Raw genomic sequence first — 24,629 nt, 5'->3', positions numbered from 1 at the left:
TCGTAGAGAGGAAATTGTTGCTACCTTGGGGGTTAAAGAAGTGGAAAAACATGAGAAGTATTTAGGTTTACCTACTATCATCGGAAAGTCAAAAAAAGTGATTTTTGCTTGTTTAAAGGAGAGAATATGGAAGAAGTTGCAAGGGTGGAAGGAGAAACTCTTGTCAAGGCCCGGGAAGGAGGTTCTAATTAAAGCAGTAGTGTTATTTTAATGGAACACTACAAGAGGGGGGTGAATTGTAATATGGAACTTGCTAGCCAATTTTTGCGGAATTATAAAGAACATAAGCAAGTAGAGAAACAATGCAAGAGAGATTTTATGAGGAAACTTTCCAGGGCCCAACTGGAAAGAAAACCTCGACCCACTAGGGATTTCAACTCAAACTCTTTTCACTATAGGGCAACAACTCAGTTACAATCCTATAAGAAACTTGGCCATTACTTGAGTTCCTCTACGAACTCAAGTTCCCAATAGTTGTTCCCTCAAACAACTACGCTCTCACTGACTTCCCTAGAAGTCTCTCTTGACTCTTAGACTTCACTCAAAGCCTCTCTGCTTCTCTCATAGACTTCACTCAAAGCCTACCCAAATACATATCAGGAACTCACTCACGTTCCTGCCCCATACACATCAGGAACTCACTCAAGTTCGAGCCCAAAACTTGATACAAGAATTCACTCAAACCCTTGACCAATTCCCCATTACAAGAGTTCACTCAACCCTTGACCAACTCTCAAAAAATTGATGATTGATAATTGATTAGTATCCCTCTAGAATGTAGCACGTGAAAAACCAATGGGGAACATGTCACTCGTAGGAACTTGGAACTCGTAGGAACTGACTCAAAAATGTGGAATGAAAAACATATTCTTCTATAACATTATTCCACAGCCAACCCTTATGGAATGACACAAGTCAGACACTTTGGAATGAAGATATAAGCCTCTATTTATAGCGTGCACAAGACTTAACCATAATCCCACTTATTCCTCCACTAACAGTAAGTTTCCTAACTTCTAGGCACTTACCCATGATCAGCTAGTTGGGGAGAAACTTGGGGAGAAAGCAGTCAAAGTCTTGGGCACAACTTATACCACGTTTACAGTAAAACAGTTAGAGTAAAAATAGGAAACAAAAAGAAAATAAATACTTGGAGAAAAAACAACGTTTTATCAAAACATAATCCAAGAGATATTTTTCCAAAACTCACTTTTTATTTATTTTCTTATGCAAAAATATTTTACTGAAAACCTTTTCATAAACGTGAAATAAATACATGAGATTTCGTTCGTGCAGGAACTTGTAATTGCATTACAAGTTCCAACACTCACAAACTCATTATACGTATTTTAAATTTTGACTCTTTATTTTCCAAAAGCAGGTAAGATAAAAATAAATAAAAGATGAAATTAAAATCAGAATCCTAATTAAAGTTGATTTAATTTAAAACTTATCTTTTATTTAAAAATAAATCTTATCCTAAAATAACTAGTGCATATTATCTAAAACTCTTAACCAAGTAGAGATTTATTCGGAAACAAAACTCTAAATAAATCCCTACAGATTACGATAATAATATGCAACATATTCACTGACTCTTAGATGCTTTTGACTCTAAGTTCCACGAGTTCCTTTTGACACCTTGTTCCATTACCTTTCACGCTACTACATACTTACATGAATCCTAGAAAATAAACTCTTATTTCCTGTCTTCATGTTCCATGCTGCTCCGCATGTTGGTTGTTCCACCTCTGGAACTTCTCGAACCATGTTCCCATCAGGAACTTATTTATGCCTGCTTGATCATTTTCTCTGATTGTCCAAGTCTACATGCTTTGGCCTTCTCTTGTTCCTGCTCTGAAACTCCTGGTTTTCTTAGCATAGAAACTTAAACATTTATTAGTTAAGTTTGCCTGTCATCATCAAAACCCAGTTTTGCCATATTTGGGGAACTTCAAGGAAAATATATCCAGCTTGAATATACTGAGTTCCAGTCACATTTTCTCGTGCTTCTGATCAAGAGTTATAGGATCGTAAAATGCGACTTTCGGAGATTTGATTGGAACCTCTCGCTTAGACTTATGGATATGGCAATATTTGGTCTATTAGCGGTTAAATATTGGACAATTTAACAATCATACCTCTGAAGCTTTGTGTATGGCTCACAATCATCCCTTAGGAACCTTCATCTAGTCTTGCTCGTGTTCCTGTGGGAGTGTGATGCGTCTCTGCATTCTTACGCTCATATTACTTCATGAGTTTAGTAAAGTACTTACACAAAGATTTGTTAGTTGTACCAAAGAATATATAATCAGTGATAAATACGTACAACAACCAAATTATAACATGCATTCATATGAATGAAGGATTTTTAAAGAAAATTCATGATGCATGAAGAATAATTCTTTGGAAAAATAAGCTATAATGCGTTTTCCTTTTACAGCACAAAATATAAGTGTGACACATTTACTTTAAGCATACATAAGTGCCTTATTTAAATATGTGTATGCGTTCCAAATCAACAAAACTCTTGTTAAAGACTATGTTATGCTCATGTCATGCTTCACTAAGTCTTGATCCTCCAAACAGTTCATGAGTAGATCATAAAGAAAGCATATTCACATAATGCATTGCAAAACTTGTACACTTGTATTAATAAGTTAACAATATAACGCATTAAAACATGCTATGATATGAATAAGAAAAATTTACCTTATATAAATTTTCACCATGTATATGATTTCTTTGAAGTGCTGGACTGATTTTGATGACTTTATGTTCGAGTTCCTAGAGTGCTAGTTCCACCATCTTGATGCCCTCACATCTTATGGAAACATTCATGTGTACTCGAATATTGTCAATCATTCTTCAGAAGTTCCTTGACATGCTTTTGTCATTTGATCATCTCAAATATCACTCTCTATTTAATTTTTATAGAAATTAAGAGAGTGATTGTTGTGTTCTTTCATCATGTTCATATAAACACTTATGATAATGAAACCTTATAAAACAATTCGTTAGGTTCAACATTTATGTATATATATCACTAATAAATCAGTTTCTCTTGAAAACAAAATATGTTAATTTTAAAATCAGTTTTCAAGAAGGGACTTGACATTGTTCTTTATAAGAAAAAAAGAAGTCATCTTCTGTTTGGAACAACCTACGCCCCATATGTGCAACAACATAGGATTATATATAATTACCTTATAAACAAGCTACTGGAGAAAGAGTCTCCTAAAAATCAATACCTTTCTGACTGGTTGTTCCTTTCAAGAACCAACCTTCTCTGAGTTCCTTTGTCGATGTCATTGATAAATTGATTGAATGAATGTTGTAGTGCACACAGGAACTCGATAAATGAATCTGGCAATTTCTCTACTACTAGAGCAGTCGTGGAACTTGTTGCATGATATTGATTGATCGAGTTGATCTTCAGCTTCATAAACTGGAACTTGAACCTTAGTTTGAAGTTCCTCGACATGAGCTTATGTAGCTGGCTACTATTGCTTTTAATAGTGACATATTTTATCATTAGAAACTCGATTAGTTCTACAGGAACTTGCGAGTTCAATATTGAAATAAACTTTAACCTGTTGCTGGGAATAGACATGTTAGTTTCAATCACAAGTAATATATTCACTTATTTCAACACACATTTTTATATTTGTTGTAAACTCTGGATCATCTTCAATAACCCCTAGAAATATCAAATTATTGTTAGGAACCAAATTGTGATCCACAAAGTATGTGTTCCCTCTTTGATTCCCTTCAACTATGACATTTATTACTGATGATGTAATTTATTTTTAAAATTACCAGAGAAAACATAATTTTGGAAACTCTAAACAAATGTGCATTAATTACTCGACAATAAAAATTCACAATGGAACAGGAACTTGACTTACCAACTTTTCATTTGGAACCAATCTTACCTTAACTGTCAAAAGTTATAAGTTTCCACTGTAGGTAGCAACCAAACGATAATAGTGAATTTTCTTTCATAGAACAATCATTGTCGAGATATAACGAGTTGTTCCCCCTTAGTTGTAGCCACCTCATTTTTCATGTTACAAGTAAGCTAGAACATGTTCCTATGGTCTTCATGACCATTCTCCATCTTGAGTTATTTTAATATGAGTAATCTGAGAAAAAATAACACTCAAGTGTAGTACTTTTGTGCAAAGTTATGATTAGCAGGTTAGTCTAAAATAAATATATATATATATATATACTCAAACATAATAACAAAATATGATGTTCCTGAAAAAGTTACTTCACGAAAGAAACATGAAACATATTTTTTGTTCCATGGAACTTAGGTTAACAAGAACCAAGAACTTGTACATGAAAAACTTTGACACCAAAAATTTGCTATCAAATAGTTTATGCACCATTTATCAAGTTACTGTAACCTTGAGTTCGCTGATTGTTTCACCAGAACTTAGGAAGAGTTCCTTTGATCAATGAAACTTATTATTATGCATTTTATACATATTAAATTCCAAAACAAAACCTATAACACAAATAAGGTTAGTTTGCACAATAATTTAAGAGAAACAGGTTTATAAAAAAATTCAACATTAATTAACACAAGTAAAATGAGGGAACAACCTTACTAGCATTTCACATGATTGAGTTCCTTTGAGATGTTCAAAGTGACTTCCAATTATATAGTGCATGTGAGTTGATTCGTTGATATGACCCATCATATTTGGAAGGAACTTACATGCTGGTGGAACTGGAACTAGTTTACATCTGAAGTTCCAAGTTCCGAGCCTGAGTTCCTCTTCACTATTCCAACGAATCTAATGGATTTCCAACTCATTTTTTCCTTGGTGTAATTCTGATGTTGTTCCTTTACTTCATACACACACTCAATCATGAGTTATAAACCTGTAAAAATCATTTCTCTTCTACTACGTTCCATAACCATGCATTAGTAGTAAATATATTTAAGTAGCATAATTTAGAAGATTAAAGTATACAAAAATTGTAAACTAACAGACCTGTAAACAATTAATGGTCTTGGGAACCTGACATGATTTCAGTTCCTTTCTTTTTAGCAGTAGCATCTTAGAAAATGATTATTTTAAACTGCTGGATCTAAGATTCAACATGCATACATGTAATAAATATTCAATATACTCATAATACATGGAAAAATCGTTCTTTGGACAATAAATGATATAACATTAGATTATGTAGCCCAAAGAATAAAGTTCCCTTCGCAGGGAAACCAAGTTCCAAGAGTGGCTATATGCATTGTTCCTTTGTCTTGTTCCTTGAACCATTCTTATTAAACAAATAATGCATAAATGTAAAATCAATTTTAGAATCTGAAATTTGTCTCACAAAAACATATTTGAGAAGATCCAAAATCGATTAAACAAATTCAAAATACATTTGAATAATTTTCATAAAACGTTGTCAGGAACTTGAGTTAAATAAATAGCGTATGCATATAAAGATCTCAAAAATTAGATGTTTACCTTAAATATATCATTAAGGATCTTTTAGTTGCAGCCTTTATCTGTTCCTTGGAATGGTGCTGGAATGAGTTCCTTTATCTAGAAGTTCCTCTTCGGATTTTGATCCTTGTTCCGAAGTGGGGTGCTGATGTAATGTATCTTTAATAATGTCACACCCTCATGAGTTCCTAAGTGTAACTCGTGGGTCAACAATGATCCAGTGAGTTCCTCAATGTGGAACTTATATTCATAGGAACTCTGACATATTAATGTGCATCTTTGTTTGTTCCTGTACCAATTTCTTTGTCAAGGGAACCCAACAGATTTGGGTCCCTTCTTGTTAGTAGTAAATGTTAAGAAAATAATCAACACAACAACTACTACCAAGATACAATAAGCCTTCATATAAATGATATTCAATATATTCATGAATCATATAAAATAATAGTTCTTAGGCAGAGAAAAAATAAGTAGGATATTTTATTGCCTAAAAATTAAAAACTCCGAGTTCCACAGATATGCATTTTTCAAAACATTGACATAATTTTAATGTACTGAAGTTTGAAAAAATAAATTGAAAAATCATTTATTAAATATAGATTTTAGATTTTTCAAATTTAATTTTAAATCAAAACAAAACAGAAGTTCCATTAGAAACAATGCAAGGAACACGCAATTAATTAATGTATGCACACAAAGAAGGTATAAAGGAATAGATATTTACCTTAGAAGATCGCCTGTTACACCTTTACTGACTTTTATTCAACAATAAAAGTCAGATCTGCCTTGTTCCTTTGAATGGGTAGGATCGAGTTCCTTTCATCAAGTTTCTTGTAATTGTTCCTCCTTCCAGGAACTTAACTCAGCAGGGTTGCCTGCTTATCAGCGAGTTCCGGCTCTGATACCAATTGTTATTTTGATGGAACACTACAAGAGGGGGGTGAATTGTAATATGGAACTTGCTAGCCAATTTTTGCGGAATTATAAAGAACATAAGCAAGTAGAGAAACAATGCAAGAGAGATTTTACGAGGAAACTTTCCAGGGCCCAACTGGAAAGAAAACCTCGACCCACTAGGGATTTCAACTCAAACTCTTTTCACTATGGGGCAACAACTCAGTTACAATCCTATAAGAAACTTGGCCATTACTTGAGTTCCTCTACGAACTCAAGTTCCCAATAGTTGTTCCCTCAAACAACTACGCTCTCACTGACTTCCCTAGAAGTCTCTCTTGACTCTTAGACTTCACTCAAAGCCTCTCTGCTTCTCTCATAGACTTCACTCAAAGCCTACCCAAATACATATCAGGAACTAACTCACGTTCCTGCCCCATACACATCAGGAACTCACTCAAGTTCGAGCCCAAAACTTGATACAAGAATTCACTCAAACCCTTGACCAATTCCCCATTACAAGAGTTCACTCAACCCTTGACCAACTCTCAAAATATTGATGATGGATAATTGATTAGTATCCCTCTAGAATGTAGCACGTGAAAAACCAATGGGGAACATGTAACTCGTAGGAACTTGGAACTCGTAGGAACTGACTCAAAAATGTGGAATGAAAAACATATTCTTCTATAACATTATTCCACAGCCAACCCTTATGGAATGACACAAGTGAGACACTTTGGAATGAAGATATAAGCCTCTATTTATAGCGTGCACAAGACTTAACCATAATCCCACTTATTCCTCCACTAACAGAAAGTTTCCTAACTTCTAGGCACTTACCCATGATCAGCTAGTTGGGGAGAAACTTGGGGAGAAAGCAGTCAAAGTCTTGGGCACAACTTATACCACGTTTACAGTAAAACAGTTAGAGTAAAAATAGGAAACAAAAAGAAAATAAATACTTGGAGAAAAAACAACGTTTTATCAAAACATAATCCAAGAGATATTTTTCCAAAACTCACTTTTTATTTATTTTCTTATGCAAAAATATTTTACTGAAAACCTTTTCATAAACGTGAAATAAATACATGAGATTTCGTTCGTGCAGGAACTTGTAATTGCATTACAAGTTCCAACACTCACAAACTCATTATACGTATTTTAAATTTTGACTCTTTATTTTCCAAAAGCAGGTAAGATAAAAATAAATAAAAGATGAAATTAAAATCAGAATCCTAATAAAAGTTGATTTAATTTAAAACTTATCTTTTATTTAAAAATAAATCTTATCCTAAAATAACTAGTGCATATTATCTAAAACTCTTAACCAAGTAGAGATTTATTAAGAAACAAAACTCTAAATAAATCCCTACAGATTACGATAATAATATGCAACATATTCACTGACTCTTAGATGCTTTTGACTCTAAGTTCCACGAGTTCCTTTTGACACCTTGTTCCATTACCTTTCACGCTATTACATACTTACATGAATCCTAGAAAATAAACTCTTATTTCCTGTCTTCATGTTCCATGCTGCTCCGCATGTTGGTTGTTCCACCTCTGGAACTTCTCGAACCATGTTCCCATCAGGAACTTATTTATGCCTGCTTGATCAGTTTCTCTGATTGTCCAAGTCTACATGCTTTGGCCTTCTCTTGTTCCTGCTCTGAAACTCCTGGTTTTCTTAGCATAGAAACTTAAACATTTATTAGTTAAGTTTGCCTGTCATCATCAAAACCCTGTGGGTCAACAAGTAGCACAAGCTATACCGACATACGTGATGAGTATTTTTAAAATTCCGGAGGGTTTAGTGGACGACATTCACTCTTTACTAGCTCGTTTTTGGTGGGGGTCAAATGGAACTAATAGGAAGATGCACTGGAATTCTTGGGACTCTCTATGTAGACCGAAGGCAATGGGTGGAATGGGGTTTAGAGACTTAAAAGTATTTAACCAAGCACTCTTAGCAAAACAGGTTTGGCGTCTACACAATTGTAGAGACTCTCTGTTGTACTCGGTGATGCAGGCTCGGTACTTTAAAAATAGCGAGGTGTTACAGGCTTATCGAGGAAATGACCCGAGTTACTCATGGCGGAGTATGTGGGGTGCTAAGGCGATACTGCTAGATGGATTGAGATGGAGGGTTGGAAATGGCCTAAATGTGTACGTATGGAAGGATCTTTGGCTGCCTGGACAGACTTCAGTCTTGGTCCCTCGGTCTAATCAAGATCATGAGCCGGAGATGACAGTGTTGGACCTAATCGACGTTGAGTGCAAGGAATGGAGAGTGGATGTAATACGGAGCACCTTTGCAGATGAGACTAGTTCTTTAATTTTACAACTCCCATTGTCAAATGTCTTGCCTCCTGACAAACTGTTTTGGTGGGCATCTAAATTGGGAGTCTACACTGTAAAATCTGGGCACTGGCTGGGAAGATCGGGTACGTTGCAAGAGGAGCTGGCAGTTATGTCTGATACGACTAGGGAGTTATGGCGTGTGGTCTGGGGTCTAGGTGGACCTCCTAAGTTACATCACTTTGTATGGCAAGCTTTCAAAGGTAATATGGCTGTCAAAGAGGTCCTTTTCCGACGCCATATAGCTAGCGATGAGTTGTGTGTATGCTGTGGAGTAGAAGTTGAATCTATCATTCATGTGCTCTTTAATTGCATTGTGTCTAGGGATGTGTGGAATGGCAGCAACTTCAAAACTCTTGTTGATGAAGCCCCTGGTACATCTTTTTCTAGTAGACTTTTATGGTTATCAACCAAAGTAAGCACTTCGGAGTTGAGGAGTATAATGGCATGTGCTTGGGCTATTTGGTACTGTAGAAATAAATGGGTACATGAGCAGTTGTCAATGAAGGTAACCGAGGTGGCTGCGGGTTTCTGTAGAATGGTAGAGGAGTATGGAAGCTATGCAAAAAGGGTATTCTCTCACTCTACTCCCTCAAAGCACCTCTCTGTCTCAACTTGGATGTGCCCTCCAAATGGTATGTTAAAGATAAACTTTGATGCACATATCCTTGCTGATATGATGCATACGTGGGCCTAGGGGTGGTAGTGCGGGATGAGAAGGGTCAATTGGTGCTAACTGCAGTGAAAAGGGTTGATGCTAGGTGGGATGCAGAGTTGGCAGAAGCGGCAGCTGCAAGATACGGGCTCCAAATTGCAAGGCGCTTCGGTTTTGATCGGATTTGGCTTGAAGGAGATGCTCTCATGGTTACACGGGCTGTTGACAAGGAAACTGGTGGTCTTTCTCCAAAGTTCCTCATTTACGATGATATTGCTTTTTTATCTAAGCTTTTTAATGCTTTTGTTATTTCTCATGTTAAGAGGGCAGGGAATACGGTAGCCCATTTGGTAGCAAGGTGGGATACAATGGGTAATGCTGAGCTAATTTGTATGAACTCTTTTCCCCAAAGTATTACAACTTTGGTGGAACTTGATTTGCAATAATATCCCTGCTTGACTTTTCCCTAAAAAAAAAAACTAAACGCACGCATTCTAAGGTGTGACCCCCCATAAGCTCTAACAAGCCTTCCGATACCTAGTTCGGTACCACCTAAATACCTGTTATTTCATCGACCTTCAAAAAAAAAGAAAAAAAAACAACCTGTTATTTCATCAAATAGAAACAAACTTTTGACTACAACTAAATGTATGGCATATTATCTGAAAGCACTACTAGAGTGTAATGAAACTATGTTCTTTCATAATGAGAAGCATAAGTACCGGATCACTACTACCATAACTCTATCAATACCCAATGAATAAATTGCTGAATATATGGGTTTTCCGGGCATTAAACGGTTCACCATCATCATTTGATCGATATTGATCCCCAATCTATATAAACACAGCCATAAGTCCATAACCAAATAAAGTTTTTAAAATGTGATGATTGCCGTATATATCAAGCAAGGACCAATAAATGAACGGGAAAAGGGTAGTTAAGTATAAGGTTCCGGTCGAAACTAACTCAAGAAAATAAAAGGTTGGTCCCCTTAGTTAAAAGTTTAATCCCCTTGGTAAACATTCCATGTGTCAGCTACCGGTTGGTTTGTATGTAAATCAATGTCAACCATTAACCGATGAAAATTAAGCTTAGAAAATATGCCCAACTAGTAATGATTAGCCTTATATGCACGCGTTGCGTGCGAGAATACACATATAAAATTAATATTGTGTTATCACAATTAATCATCACAAAGAATATGCAAGAAAAAAAATTATTCAAAAAATTCATCTAAAAAATTTAGAGACCATTGATCTCAAAGTAAGAGTACATTTTTAGCTAAAAAAAAAAAGTACACTATAAAGTTTTATGACTTATAAACAGACTAATGTAAAGATTATAGTAAATAAATGTAAGTTTCCTTGTATAACTGAAAAAATAAAGGAATCCTAATGCATATTAGTTAGTCGTTAATAAATGTGTAAAAGGACAAACGTAATGAACAAAATAAAACGCAGGAGTAACTGTTACAAATCAATCCTAGGATATAATTATGGGAGAAATTTATGGAGCTAATTATCCTAGGCTATAATTGTTAGAATATATGAATATATTCTGTAAATATATCTTGTAATATTAATATTTAGGCAATGATTTAGCAAATCATGCATTAATAGCAAGAGTAATAATATCTCACGTGATTGTAGCAAGGGATATTATTCTCTCACGTTATTGATTATGTAAATATATAAGTGTATTATTGGATTAAGATAATTCAAGGGATTAATCTCTTTCAATAATATTATTTGATTTACCTTTTATATAGACTTGTTTTTAAGTTTTAACTGTTAGTCGTGTCATATTATAGACGAAATTGAGTCCCTTATTTCTTTCCGTAATTATAGGGACACGACTAAACTTTATATTCTTAATCAATAATTAACTTAATACATGAGAAAGATTTGTGAAAGTGTAGAGGGTATTTTTTTCCAAGAGGGACACCAAAAGTGAATTTACGAAAATAATCTTATCTCTTAACTTATAGAATAGATATTAATGCATAATAACCATAAAAATAAAATTGCAAATTTATTTAGTGTAAAGAAACCGAAAATGTAGTGACTTGTTCGAGGCCATAATCGACACAAACAGAATTCGAAAGGCACGAAGAATGTCAAGATTATTTAGGGTTAAGTTTTCTTGATTTGTATTGAATGGTAAGTATGTTTATATAGTACAAAATAGCTAGACTCCTACGTTGGATACAACCTGTACACGGCAAACATAAGCCCAACATATGAATTTACACAGAATATATATATGGCCCAATATGCTCCAATACCCCCCCTCAAGTTGGAGCGTGGGGATCACAAATGCCCAACTTGCGGAGGAAGGATAAGAATTGTCGTTTGCCCAAAGCCTTCGTGAATATATCGGCAAGCTGATGATCAGTAGAGACGTGAGTAGTAGCAATAATGCCGTCTTGGATGGCATCCCGAACATAATGACAATCAATCTCAATGTGCTTGGTTCGTTCATGAAAAACCGGGTTTTGGGCAATATGAAGAGCAGACTTACTGTCGCAGTACACGGGCATGGGTCTTGAGTGATCAACGCCGAGGCTAAGGAGCAAGGCTTTTAGCCATTTCAACTCCGAAGTAACAGTGGCCATGGCCCGATACTCGGCCTCTGCAGACGAGCGGGAAACAGTTGGTTGTTTCTTGGTCTTCCAAGACACAGGTGAGCCACCAAGAAAGACAAGCCAACCTGTTAGAGAGCGTCTCGTCAAGGGGCAACTCGCCCAGTCTGAATCGCACCAACCTGTCAGAGTTAGGTCACAGTCAGTCCGCAGAAGGATCCCTTGGCCCGGGCATCCTTTCAAGTAACGAACAACCCGAATGGCCGCATCCCAATGATCTTGGCGCGGTGCTTGCATAAACTGTGCCAGGATATGAACTGTATAGGCCAAATCTGGTCTGGTAAAGGATAAATAGATGAGGCGGCCAACAAGACGCCTATAGGGTTCCGGATCATCTAGAAGCGCACCACTTGCGAGGGCAAGATTGTGATTTTGTTCTATGGGAAAGCCGGCCGGTTTAGAACCCAAAAGACCTGCCTCGGAAATAATATCAAGAGTATATTTTTGTTGACATAGAAAGATGCCTTCCGGACTACGGGCCACCTCAATGCCAAGAAAATATTTCAACACACCCAAGTCTTTCATATGAAAACATTCACCCAAGTATTGTTTAAAAGAGGCAATAGCGGAAGCATCATTACCAGAAATAATTAAGTCATCAACGTACACGAGCACATGGAGTTGAACGGTGCCCCTTGTGTAGGTAAAAAGTGAGTAATCTGAATATGACTGAAGGAAACCGTAATCCCGTAAAGATGCAGCTAACTTAGCAAACCAACAACGAGGTGCCTGTTTCAGACCGTAAAGAGACTTCTTCAAACGACAAACCAAACTGGGTTTCCCGACATTAAAGCCGGGTGGAAGCTTCATGTAAACTTCCTCATCAAGATCACCATGCAGAAATGCGTTATGGACATCCATCTGATGTAATTCCCAATTCTTTGCTGCTGCGACAGCTAGAAAGGCACGAACGGTGACCATCTTTGCTACAGGAGCAAATGTTTCATTATAATCAATCCCTTCGACCTGATGATTCCCGAAAATCACTAGGCGCGCTTTCAGACGCTCAATCTGCCCATCAGCATGAAACTTGATTTTATATACCCATTTGCAACCAAGAGCTTTCTTCCCGGGCGGTAATTCTTCCATGACCCAAGTCTCATTGTCCTCAAGTGCCCCAATTTCATTTTGCATAGCTTCCCTCCAACCAGGGTCTTTCATTGCTTCATTAAAGGTCTTGGGCTCAAGTCCTGCAATTACAGCTGCAAGAAATATACGGTGTCGTATGGAAAATTTATCACAATTCACAAAATGTGCTAACGGATAAGGAGTACCTGAGGAGCTCGAAGAGGTTGATGAACGGGGCGATGGACTCGGTGCCTGTACAGTGTGTGCGACATAATTTTTGAGCAAGACCGAAGGGCGTTTTAGGCGAAAACCCTTCCCTAAACCAAGAGGTACGTCACTGGTACCACTACCATCTCCCAACTCGTGGGAATCAGATTGGGGCTGCTGTCCAATCAAATCAACTGGCGCGGACTCCTGGGCCGATGTTCCCAATTCATGGGAAAATGGATGGGCTTGTTGACCAATGGGAGGTGGTGACATACATTCATGTGTCATCATTTGGTCATGATTGGGTGTGGGACCCGCAGGAAAGATCAAAGAAGAGGAAGGAGTGGATTCGGCTGGGACCACATCTGGAGACAAGGGGGAATTGTTTTGTGCATTATGGGCCAAATGAGACAAAGGAGAATTGGGCTGCTCACCAATGTTTTCATTTCCACCATGGGTATTGCCAATTTCCAACCCTGTTTCAACCTCATCAATCTGGCTGATACCAACATTCATATTCGTAATTCCAACTTCATTATCAACATCAATAAATTCAGCACTCATGTTATTAAACGGGAACTCAGTTTCGTGGAATTTAACATCACGGGATACAAAAATTTCGGATGTTTCCATGTCGTACATTTTCCATCCCTTCTTTCCATTTGTATAGCCCACAAACGCACATTTTCGACTTCTAGATGCAAATTTATGACCCTTAGATTTTTGATTATATGCATAGCCCAAACAACCAAAAACGCGGAGATGATGTAAATCTGGTTCTGTACCAAATAGTACTTCAAAAGGAGTCTTGTTTTGCAACAAGCCAGACGGAGTACGGTTGATGAGATATACAGCACCCAAAATACATTCCCCCCAAAGCGAGATAGGCAGATTGCCTTCAAACATCAAGGCCCTACCTACGTTCAAAATGTGTTGATGTTTACGTTCTACCCGACCATTCTGTTGAGGCGTACCAACACATGAAGTTTGAAAAATGATCCCATTTTCATCAAAATAATCTAACATACATCTGAACTCCGTACCATTATCACTCCTAACATACTTCACAGTAGTTTCAAATTGACGTTCAATCATTGCAAAAAAAGAACGAAAAACTTTATTAACCTCGGTTTTTTAACGCAATAAATACACCCATACTGCTCTAGAGAAATCATCCACCAAAGTCAAAAAATAATAAGCACCACAAGTAGAGGGAGTAGCATTGCGCCCCCATAAATCACAATGAATTAATTCGAATATTCGACTAGCTTTGCTATCACTAACAGGAAAACTATCACGATGTTGTTTGGCTTGAGGGCAAATACTACAAGCCTTATTTAATTTCTTCTCAATATTACTGGGAAAATTCTTAATAGCAGGTACTAACTTGAGAACTCTATCAGACGGATGCCCTAAGCGACGATGCCATAGCTCGAACGATGATACCGCAGGAACCGTCACCGCACACACTGTTGGAATCTCCCGATAATAATAGAGTCCATCTTTCCGCTCACCGGCCCCAATCAGGCTCCCCGAACGTAGGTCCTGTATAGCACACAAAGAGTCAGTGAATAGGACAAAGCAAGACGAATCAACAATTAATTGTGACACCGATATTAAGTTGCAGTGTAATTTAGGAACATATAACACATTTTCAAGAGATAAATTATGAGAGAGGGGCACTCGGCCCTCCATGGTGGCAGTGGCGTGACTTCCATCTGGTAAGCCAAGAGGTGGAGTAATGATAGGGCGTTTATTCACCAAACGAGAGACATCGCCCGTGACATGACGGGACGCACCCGTGTCAATAATCCAAGGTAAAACCGAGCAATCACCTGTCATTTTGTCCAACGGTGGATTATTATTCAAAACATCCAAAATAGCTTTAATTTGTGCAGGGGTGTATTCGACAGGGGTGTGAGGCTCTCCATGATTATTTGCTCCCCTTGCTGTACCAGACACATCACTGGGCTCCCCTTGAAGACTGCTCGCAATAGCATGAGCACGGAGAGGAATACCACGGCCACGAGACGAAGTAAGTGGTGCAGTACCGGGCCTGGCAGCCCCTCCTCGAGCACGACGAGCCTTCATATCTTCATACCACTCCGGATATCCGTGCAATTTGAAGCACGTACCATTGTCATGCCCATCTCGGTCACAGTGAGTACAATGTAGTTGTGACTTGTCGGGCCTATCATAACGACCCTTGGTACGTGGTGCAGCTTGTAAGGCAAATATGGATTGGGTTTGTATTTGTTCCTTCGCAACTTGAGACATAGCAATCCCCTGCGAATTTTCTTCTTGCACAAATGCCAAGTACGCTTCATCCAGTGTTGGTAACGGAACTCTGGACAATAAATTCGTGCGTACCGTTGCATAAAGATCATCATTTACCCCGATTAAAAACTGGTGTAGTATCTCTTCATCTCTGTCAGATTGTAATTTTTCAGCAAGGTTACACGTACATGTCCCACACACGCAGGAACGAAAAGGCTTGAATTGAACGAGCTCATCGTACAGGCCCGTAAGAGTCGTGTAATAATCTTCCATGCTCACTCCCTTGCCTTGCTTGCACGCTACAATCTCACCCCGTAACTGCTGTAGTCTAGGACCATTAGCGATGCCATATTTCTTGGCTAGATGATCCCACAATAGTTTAGCGTTGTCAAAGAAAGGCAAAGAGGAAGCAAGCTTGGGCTCCATGCTTTTCAGCATCCATGAGACAAGCATGGAGTTTACAGTAACCCAATCAAGGTGTTTCTTTTTCTCCGTCGGCTTGGTGATGGTGCCATCAACGAACACGAACTTTCGACGTGACTGAAGCGATAGTTGCATAGCTCTGGCCCATGCCATGTAATTGTTCCCACCTCGTAGCAGAATGTGGGTTATGGTAATCCCTGGATGATCTCCAGAGCTTAGATAGAACGGAGAACCGGTATCAATCTTACCGTCAGACTCCATGTAAAAAGGTAGCAATTTCAATGAATAGGTTTGAGTAATTGTTGGCTGCGGAAGAACCAGACAATGAATACGAAGGGAACGGCTAAGAAAAAAAAATTGAGAGGGTAGGGTTTGCTAGGCTGCTAGCTCCGATACCATGTCAAGATTATTTAGGGTTAAGTTTTCTTGATTTGTATTGAATGGTAAGTATGTTTATATAGTACAAAATAGCTAGACTCCTACGTTGGATACAACCTGTACACGGCAAACATAAGCCCAACATATGAATTTACACAGAATATATATATGGCCCAATATGCTCCAATAAAGAATCACCCAATATTTTTATTGCCAACCTTCAATGCAAGATTGCATTATTCTAAAATTGGCTAGCCTTTAGAAAAAATAGGAAATGGAGCTATTGAATCAGATAATTGTAGTCTGTAATTTTAGTCGACATATTTTACATTCCGACTCTAATTTCATCACTTCAACCGCTCCATTTTCATAATCATATCATCAAAAATCAGTATCAAAATATGAAAATTAAGAAATCAATGTAATTTCATAAAAAAAAAAGGTTTTGAAAAATAGATAAAATTTTGAGAGAGAAAAGCTCGGAAGGATCCATTGGTAATTATTGATCAAAGAAACAATGAAGTTTCTCAGAAAATAGGTAGTATTGAATCATCATTGCAATTTCTCTAATTTCTTTCAAATTAAAATAACAGAAAATGCAATAAAATGAAAGAGAAAGACGAAGCAAGAAGATAACTATGAAATTGATTGTTGTGAAATGGGGTTTATATAGGATTGCGGTGGATGTGATTAGGGTTTGAGAGTAAAAAGGTAGAGGGCATATTAGTCTTTTTGATTGGGGACACCAAAAGTGGGATTACGTTATTGCCCCTCCCCTCTTCCCTTATGTAATAGAGATAATAATAGGAAATTAAACATTATTTTAGGGAAGAAAATTAAATCAATACTTTTTAAGGAGAATATCCAATTCCAAATCGTTTTCTTTTTGAAAATTAGATGTTAATTAATCTGTAGTTATAATTAATTGCTCATTCAATTCCATTTTTCATCACCCAAGATCCTCAATTTTGTCTAATATATCACTCTCATTTCATAATAACCATTAAACCCAAACAGAAAAGCTCAAACCGGGCAATTAATGTCAAATTCATCACTAATAGATCATATTTCCAACGCTTGTTAGAGATAATCAAAGGAATCCCACCCTATTCCCTAGGTTTTTCAACACCCGTTTTATAGTTCTTTCAAATGCAATTGAAAAAATCATTACGGAATAAAAAATAAAAATAAAACCCACCAACAAAATCAACGGCTCCCCTGCTCAAACTCACATACCTTCATAGCAGATTCTTGATTAAATTTGGTGTTTTTCGGTCGAAAATTTGACCAACTTTTTACTTTATTTTTTCGATTTTCATCCAAATTGGTGAATTATCTTCATCTCCAATCGGATTTAGCAAAGTGTTGATTATTCAGATGAATTTACGGTCGCACCATTTCTAGGTTTGCTGAGTTCGTGTTCTACAATAGAAAGTTAGTGAAAATTATTCTGGTTTTAGTGATGTTGTTTGGTACTTGGTATGCGTCTACGTTTTCTTATTGTTATTTCTCGGCATGGTCTAAATTGATGCTAGTCTTGGTGTTCAACGAATGAGATGCGTCATATTTCAACATTACTAATTCTTTGTAAGATAGACATAAAGAACGTGGTGTTAATGAAAAAAAATGCAAGAGTTGAGACTTTATTTTACATTTTTTTCTGTTTGTATTTTATGCATCTAACTGATTTTATTGTTTATAATCTTGCTCATTTGGTTAATAATGGGTTGGGGAATTGTTAACTCGCCATAATTTGTGTTAGAGGTCCCAAAAGGTGAAAAAAAGTGTAGGTATTAAAACATAAAAATTGTGAAAGGTTGGACCCCAAACATTAGTTTTAACTCCTTTATATGTGCATGATTGTTGTGGTTAACGGTGAGTTAGCCTTGGATTAACTTGCCGGAAAGTTAGTTTGAGGTCCTAAAGGGTGAAAATAAAAGTATAGATCCTAAATGGTGAAAAATGTGAAAGGTAAGTCCCTATTGTTTAGCTTTAACTCAGGAAAATGGAGCAATATATGGTTTATACAGCCAGGTACACAATCCTCACCGTTCACACTGTTTTTAAATGAAAGAATATACCGAAGAACATAGATAGTAGGAAGAACATAAAGGCAAAATATAAAGAACATTGATAAAATATAACAAATTATCCCATAAATTTAGCATATTTTTTGAAAAAAATCATTAAAAAATCTTCAAACTTATCATCAACTTCACGAATAAAAAACAAAGAATCCGTAAAACAAGTAGAAGAACATTCCAGATTAAAGTAGACAAAAACTTATAGTTCAAACTCAAAGAACATATGCACCCCATAGAACATATACACCCGTAGAACATAAACACTCATAGCACATGTAGTGGAAACTCAAAGAACATATAACTCAATCCCAGAGAACTTATAACTCAAACTCAAAGAACACATACTAACAAAACCTACATTATAATCTCATAAACGTCATCTTCAAGCTCATACAAAACCCTAAATTAGAAAAGCGAATACCAAAACACATGAAAAAAATTAAGAAATATGTTTTCTTTCAACAAAGAAGATAATCAGTTACAATAATTGTCCACTTAGGAAAGCTAAGCCGTTCAGATTTGCAAAAATCAATTAGATAAGTTTATACTAACTAATAACTTTCATGCTAATCTTATACTAACTAATAACCGTATCTCAACACTACTACATTTCTAATCAAATGCGACGGTTCAGGGAAGCCTAATGCAACACCTCACATAAAACCGTCGCAATAAATAGGGCTAATGCAACGGTTCCTTCTAAAACATATCAGAAAGCTGGTCTAATGCAACGGGTGTATAAACCGTCGCATTAGATTGACTAATGCGATGCTTTATTAGGCTAATGTAACGGTTAGGTAATACAATTCACTGCACCAATTTTTTTTCCTTTTCCCTCCCATTATTTTCCCAAAATTTAAACCCCGCCCTTAGGATTCTTTTGCCAAAATTTTCAAACCCTCAGGCGGTCCAGTTAACTTCCTGAATTATTTACCAAAAAAAACAAAAAGCGCTAATTATTCTAGAGAGATGAGATAGACCGAAAGAAACTCGTGAGTAGAGAAGACAAAGATTGAGAAGAAACTCATGAATAGGGTTTAGTTATTGACGGATTAGATCTCTAATTTGCAAGTATTTTTGTGCAATTTCACGCAAGGTCTAGCAATTGGTTGCAAATTCTGACAAGAAAGCTCCAAAAGTCTGCAACAAATTCTATACAACCACGACGAAGGAAGGGGACGACGAAAGAAGGGGACGAATAAGGAAGGAGACGGGCCATCCCACTGTAATCCCATACCACAGATTCAAAAACTCTCACCAGATTTGTTATTTCAATCAAATTTCTGGCCGAATTTCATGAATTACGTTTAGGGTTTGCCTATTTGGGATTTTGATGATTTGCAATGACGGAGTTTAATACTTTAACATATCTGCTCTTTGCAATTTCAATGGGTTCACTTTATTTCAAAGATGAATTTGATTTAGGGCAGTAGGGTTCTAGGTGGTGTTTTTTCTGTGAAAGTAGTGGAACTGTTGTCTGCTAGTATTTCAGTTGGATGGTGGGTGCAGTTGGATGGCTTCTTGCTGTTATTTTATGGCGTGTTCTTTGGTCAGCTTGCCATTTTGTTTTGTTGCTTCTTCTTTAGTTTGAGTGCCTGGTGTATTGTTTTCTTATTTAGATTCAGTGATTGGAATTTCAAATTTATTGGAATCATGTGTGTTTTACATGTAGCTTATGATCTGTCCTCTCCTTTAGGCATGTAATTATTCTGGCTGCTTGTTTTATTCTCTGGAAACAACACACTATTATGATCTTGGTGATTCAGATTTCGAGCAATTGATGTGAACAATGGAGGAATTTGTGTTTTTAACTTCAATAAAACGGGAGAAGCTATGCTTCATTCTCTGAACATGACTGCCCACATGTACACCGATCACACTTATATGTACTGAATCGTGTTGCTGCTCTTGAACTGGAAGGGGGCTCACTAGAGATTAACTCAATATATGTGTAAATAGATGTTGTCCTAGCATGAACATTCTGATCCCTTACATACCTACAATACATTAATACATTGATTTCAATTGGCTGTAATGCTCTAATAGTTTGTGGCAATTCACTGTCACTTGTCGCCGTTGTCGGTTTTAAAGATGCCACTGCTTATATATATGAGGAGATACTGGGGATTTAGCAACTGATATATTTAGTTAAATAGTTTCATGTCTTCCTCTTGTTTTAGTTTTCTTCGATTTTCAGGATAGACTTCCTTCTTTTTTAACTTCTATTATCTCCATTGATCTAAACTTATTTTCTCCAATTTGAGTGGCCCTGATATGAACTTATTTAAGGTCGTGTTGTGTTCTATTTTCCGTTTAAATAAGGGTCGGTAAAGTTTTCAAAATGTTCCATGGGATAGGCTGTAAGGTATTGTTAACTTTTATTTTAGTTTTTAATACGAAGTATAATTATTATTTTTTGTTATAATCTGGTTTAGAACAACAAACTATACAAATTAGTAAGCTGTTAGTGTTATCTATATGTGAAGTAAAAAAATCATCAAAGAGTTTTGTTATTTTGGTCAAGTAATCATCATGATTTATTTAAGTTGTTGATATACTGTGAGTTGTATATGGTATTGATATTTTGTTTCAATTTTTATTAAATTTTGTTTGTGTGGTAATTTGCGAGCGCACTGGAGTGTGGTGATTTAGAAAATAATGTAGTTAGTTTTACTTTAGGGGATGAGAAGTAAACCATCAAATTGTTTAGAAATTTTAGTTTGAATGTGGTGATATGAAGCGAGTGCAGACTAGAGTATGCAGTATATTGAGCTAGCTTCGACATTATAACTGTAGTGTGAGTTACTTTTGTTTGGATGTTATTGTTGAGCGTTGTCATGTTCTCAATCTTGCGAAAAACTACACGCTAAAGTAATTGATTAGCTTAAATCATAGGTTTCAATTTCCTTGTTGATTTTATCATTTTGTGAAGGTATCTTGTGGTGCTTAACTCTTACAGTACCTTCCTTAGTCAGTTAGAAAGGGCTAAAGAATTAAATAGAGTAAGTTTATGCTTTTTTTCTTTTTTGTTTTACTAAATTTTGGTGTGCTTTCTTCAGATGCTTTTGCAATTAGTATGAAGGATTATGGATTAGTACTTTATGCGAAGGGTGAAAAATTATGGAGGACTATAAATTAGTTTCCTAATTAACATTTCACTTAGTACCTTTAATCCCCTCGATCTCTTACAGGGCCCTGTTTTCCTCTTGCTTAAGGATTGTTTTTTGGCAATAATTGGTTTATGATGTTCAGAAAAGAGTAGGCACAAATAGTAATGGTTTATGATTGTATTTCCTAAAATGCCAAGCTTCAATTGATTTGAGTGGTAGCCTGGTAGGGATTAGGGAGGTGATGAAAGAACATAACTACTTATATCTTAGCTATTCATATTTATGATCTGATTTAATGTCAATGAACTTGAGATAGTCTTGGTAAAATGATGAGAGACTGCTGGTCAATCAGGCACTAGTTCACTACTTCATTATAGCGGTTTTCATACTAGTCAATTGTAATGCACCTTTGATTTTCGTTTGAAAGTTGCAATCTTATATAATAATAAGAATGTTAGTGGCTTATGTGAGGCCTCCGAATCCCCAATTGAACAATTCTGTGCAATCCCGCCAAAACCATTAAAATAACTGTAATACCTTCAAACTCTAATCTTCAAAATTTAAATACGTACTCCTTGAAGCCAAAACCATTAAAATAATTGTTCCACGTTATCTCTAAAAAAATCAAGTGTCGTCTGTCCTTTCTCTCTATTCCGTCTCCTCTCAAATTTCTGTATATTCTGTGTACTTTAGGAATTTGTGCCAGCAAGCTCATCTTCATTATATAGAGATGTGCATATTGCATCTAAATATCTTTTTGTCATTCCAATGCTTTGAACTTTTGCTTTCAAAACTCAAGGAATGGCTTGGAGAAGGTTATGATTCAGATGTTTCTTTTGCAAGCGCTCTTGATCTGAAACATTTGCAGGAGGGAATAATGATCCTTTAGGTATTTCTTTTGGAGGTAGGGCACCTCAGATTCTCCACTCCTCTATATTAAACTATAACCCCTCTCTCTGATGGTTGTTTTTTTGAGTATATGGATTTTGTTTCGGGAGTCTCTAAATTGTTTTTTTGGTGTATCATATTTCAAAAATGAAACAGAAAAGGCACCCTTTTTCATTTTCATGTGTAAATCTGATTTCAGGCCCTGTCATGGCAAAATTTACTATCGCGTTAAGAGCTTTTCTTGATGACTGCGAGCTTTGACATTTCAGGCCCTCTCAAGTCTCTCTTTCCTTTTTTTGTTATGACTGCGAGCTTTTCTTGATGTTTTGCGGTTGAATGCAATATTTTCTGGAATTATCATACCGATGTTGTAATTTGAACTAAGAATGTGATAGCTGAATGCTAGAACTGACCGAACTTGAACGTTTATTTTTATCGTTTTGTCTCCGTATTAACCTACATATATTCCATTTTCTGGTTTTTAAAGGTTCAAATTCGCATTGTGATGACCTTCATGTTTCGGCAAATGGATGACAGGATTGTCACTGTGATGTACCAATTGTTCCTTTTGTCTTCTATGTCATAAAATATACAACTTAACTACTGGAAGAAAGTAGAGCCCTAAACAAATAAGTACATCACAGCATTAGCCTATACACAAAGGTCCAAATTCTGAAACAATAGCTTTTTATATGCAGTTGTCGACTCTTAAGCCTTTATAGTATCGTTTTCTCAATCTTTCCTTGCACATTAAAGAATATTTGAGTTTCCATGTTTACATAATAGGTTTGCATGTGCTGTGTGCTACAATTTTGAAGATACAAGGGCATCAACCTTTGCTAGCTGATCGATAATGGATGGTCGCTTCTGGAGCTGGTAAATGATGACTGAATGTTTAATCCTGCAAACAATATGCTTCTTCTGGAAAGGGCACTCATATTTGAGGAGAAAAATGAAGGACACGATTTTTTGAGAGTATAGGTATAATATAACATCATCTAATTCATCTTACCCTTCCAAAACAAGTCAAATAAAAAAGAACGGAGAAAGTATCATATTTTTTTTTTTTAGAATTTCCAGCAGAAGTACCTGAGAACTTGAGATGAGCTAGAGAGTTGGAGCAACTTAGTCTGTGTTAAGTTACTTGTTTCAATTTTCAGACTTGCGCCCTAGTGCTTCTGTAGATAATGTCCAATACTCATTATGAGTTTATGTGAACATTATGTTTGTCAATGAGAGATTCTGAACCTCTGAACTGATAGCTTAACTCTTGCTTCAACACTTTATTTAGTCCTGATGCAAAATATTGCTCCCGTTATGGTATAACTTTACCAGATATGTGTGGTTGCTTAGTTGTTTGTTTTCTGTATGGCTATAGGCACTTGGAATTTTTTGTTACCAAATGTGTCATTTAAAGGGTAAATATCTATTTACCTGATATCTGTGGTTTCTTAGTTGTTACCAGACATGTCATTTAAAGGGTACATATCTATTTACCTTGGAATTTTTTTGTTGGCTAAAACGAAATCGTTATAAGCTAGTGCACCATTTCTAACTTGTGCCCATTCGTGATTTAAACTTGCAGGAGTATGGTGAGCTAAATGGAGAAGAAATGTAGATCTAGCAATGACACGGTGGAGGCTCTTGTTTGTTTTTGAGTCATTTTGTGATTTCTAGTAATGTACGTTGAATTTGTTTATGTGGATTTTAATTTTATGCTTTTTGTCATTAAAAGCACTAAATTAATTAGTGAACGACTATTTGGTAATGCATGTGTCCTATTGGCACTAATATTGTAATATTATTCTTTAAGTCAATGAAAATCTTTTATTATTGACATCCTTTCTTAATTTAGAATAATAATTTTAATTATTATTATTATTTATTATTATGAATAAATGAACCTGTTGCATTAGGTGCTCAACAGATTTATTTTGACAATAAATTACCATCGCATTAGGCTAAAACGTGTTGCATTAATTCTATAAGCCATTGTAGATATCCGTCGCATTAGCTAAAATAACCGTCGAATTAGCTAAAATAACCGTCGCATTAGCTAAAATGCCCGCCGTATTAGCTAAAGAACTAATGCGACACTCCATCTAAGGACCGTCGCATTAGATGTTTATCTAATGCGACGGTATTAATTTCCCGTTGCATTAGGTCACT

The 24,629-nt window shown here is 36.3% G+C and overlaps 1 long non-coding RNA gene, 1 other non-coding gene and 1 pseudogene across 4 annotated transcripts; 1 reads left to right on the top strand and 2 right to left on the bottom strand.

Annotated features, from left to right (window-relative positions):
* Positions 1-11,438: 11,438 nt before the first annotated feature.
* LOC130471181 (uncharacterized) lies at positions 11,439-11,574 on the bottom strand (annotated as a pseudogene).
* Positions 11,575-16,849: 5,275 nt separating this feature from the next.
* LOC130471177 (small nucleolar RNA R41) lies at positions 16,850-16,945 on the bottom strand. Its single transcript, XR_008931839.1, has one exon. It is a non-coding gene; the product is annotated as a small nucleolar RNA R41 (small nucleolar RNA).
* A 2,341-nt stretch (positions 16,946-19,286) lies between these two features.
* LOC130470503 (uncharacterized) lies at positions 19,287-24,297 on the top strand. Of its 3 annotated transcripts, none has more exons than XR_008930980.1 (3): positions 19,296-23,123; positions 23,247-23,441; positions 24,046-24,297. It is a non-coding gene; the product is annotated as an uncharacterized lncRNA (long non-coding RNA). The 3 variants fall into 3 exon arrangements; XR_008930978.1 differs by having other exon boundaries at positions 19,298-22,476; XR_008930979.1 differs by having other exon boundaries at positions 19,287-23,441.
* Positions 24,298-24,629: the final 332 nt, after the last annotated feature.

The sequence above is a fragment of the Spinacia oleracea genome, chromosome 3 (assembly GCF_020520425.1).
Source record: "Spinacia oleracea cultivar Varoflay chromosome 3, BTI_SOV_V1, whole genome shotgun sequence".
Classification (NCBI taxonomy): domain Eukaryota; kingdom Viridiplantae; phylum Streptophyta; class Magnoliopsida; order Caryophyllales; family Amaranthaceae; genus Spinacia; species Spinacia oleracea.
This window is presented reverse-complemented; position numbering and strand designations above follow the sequence as displayed.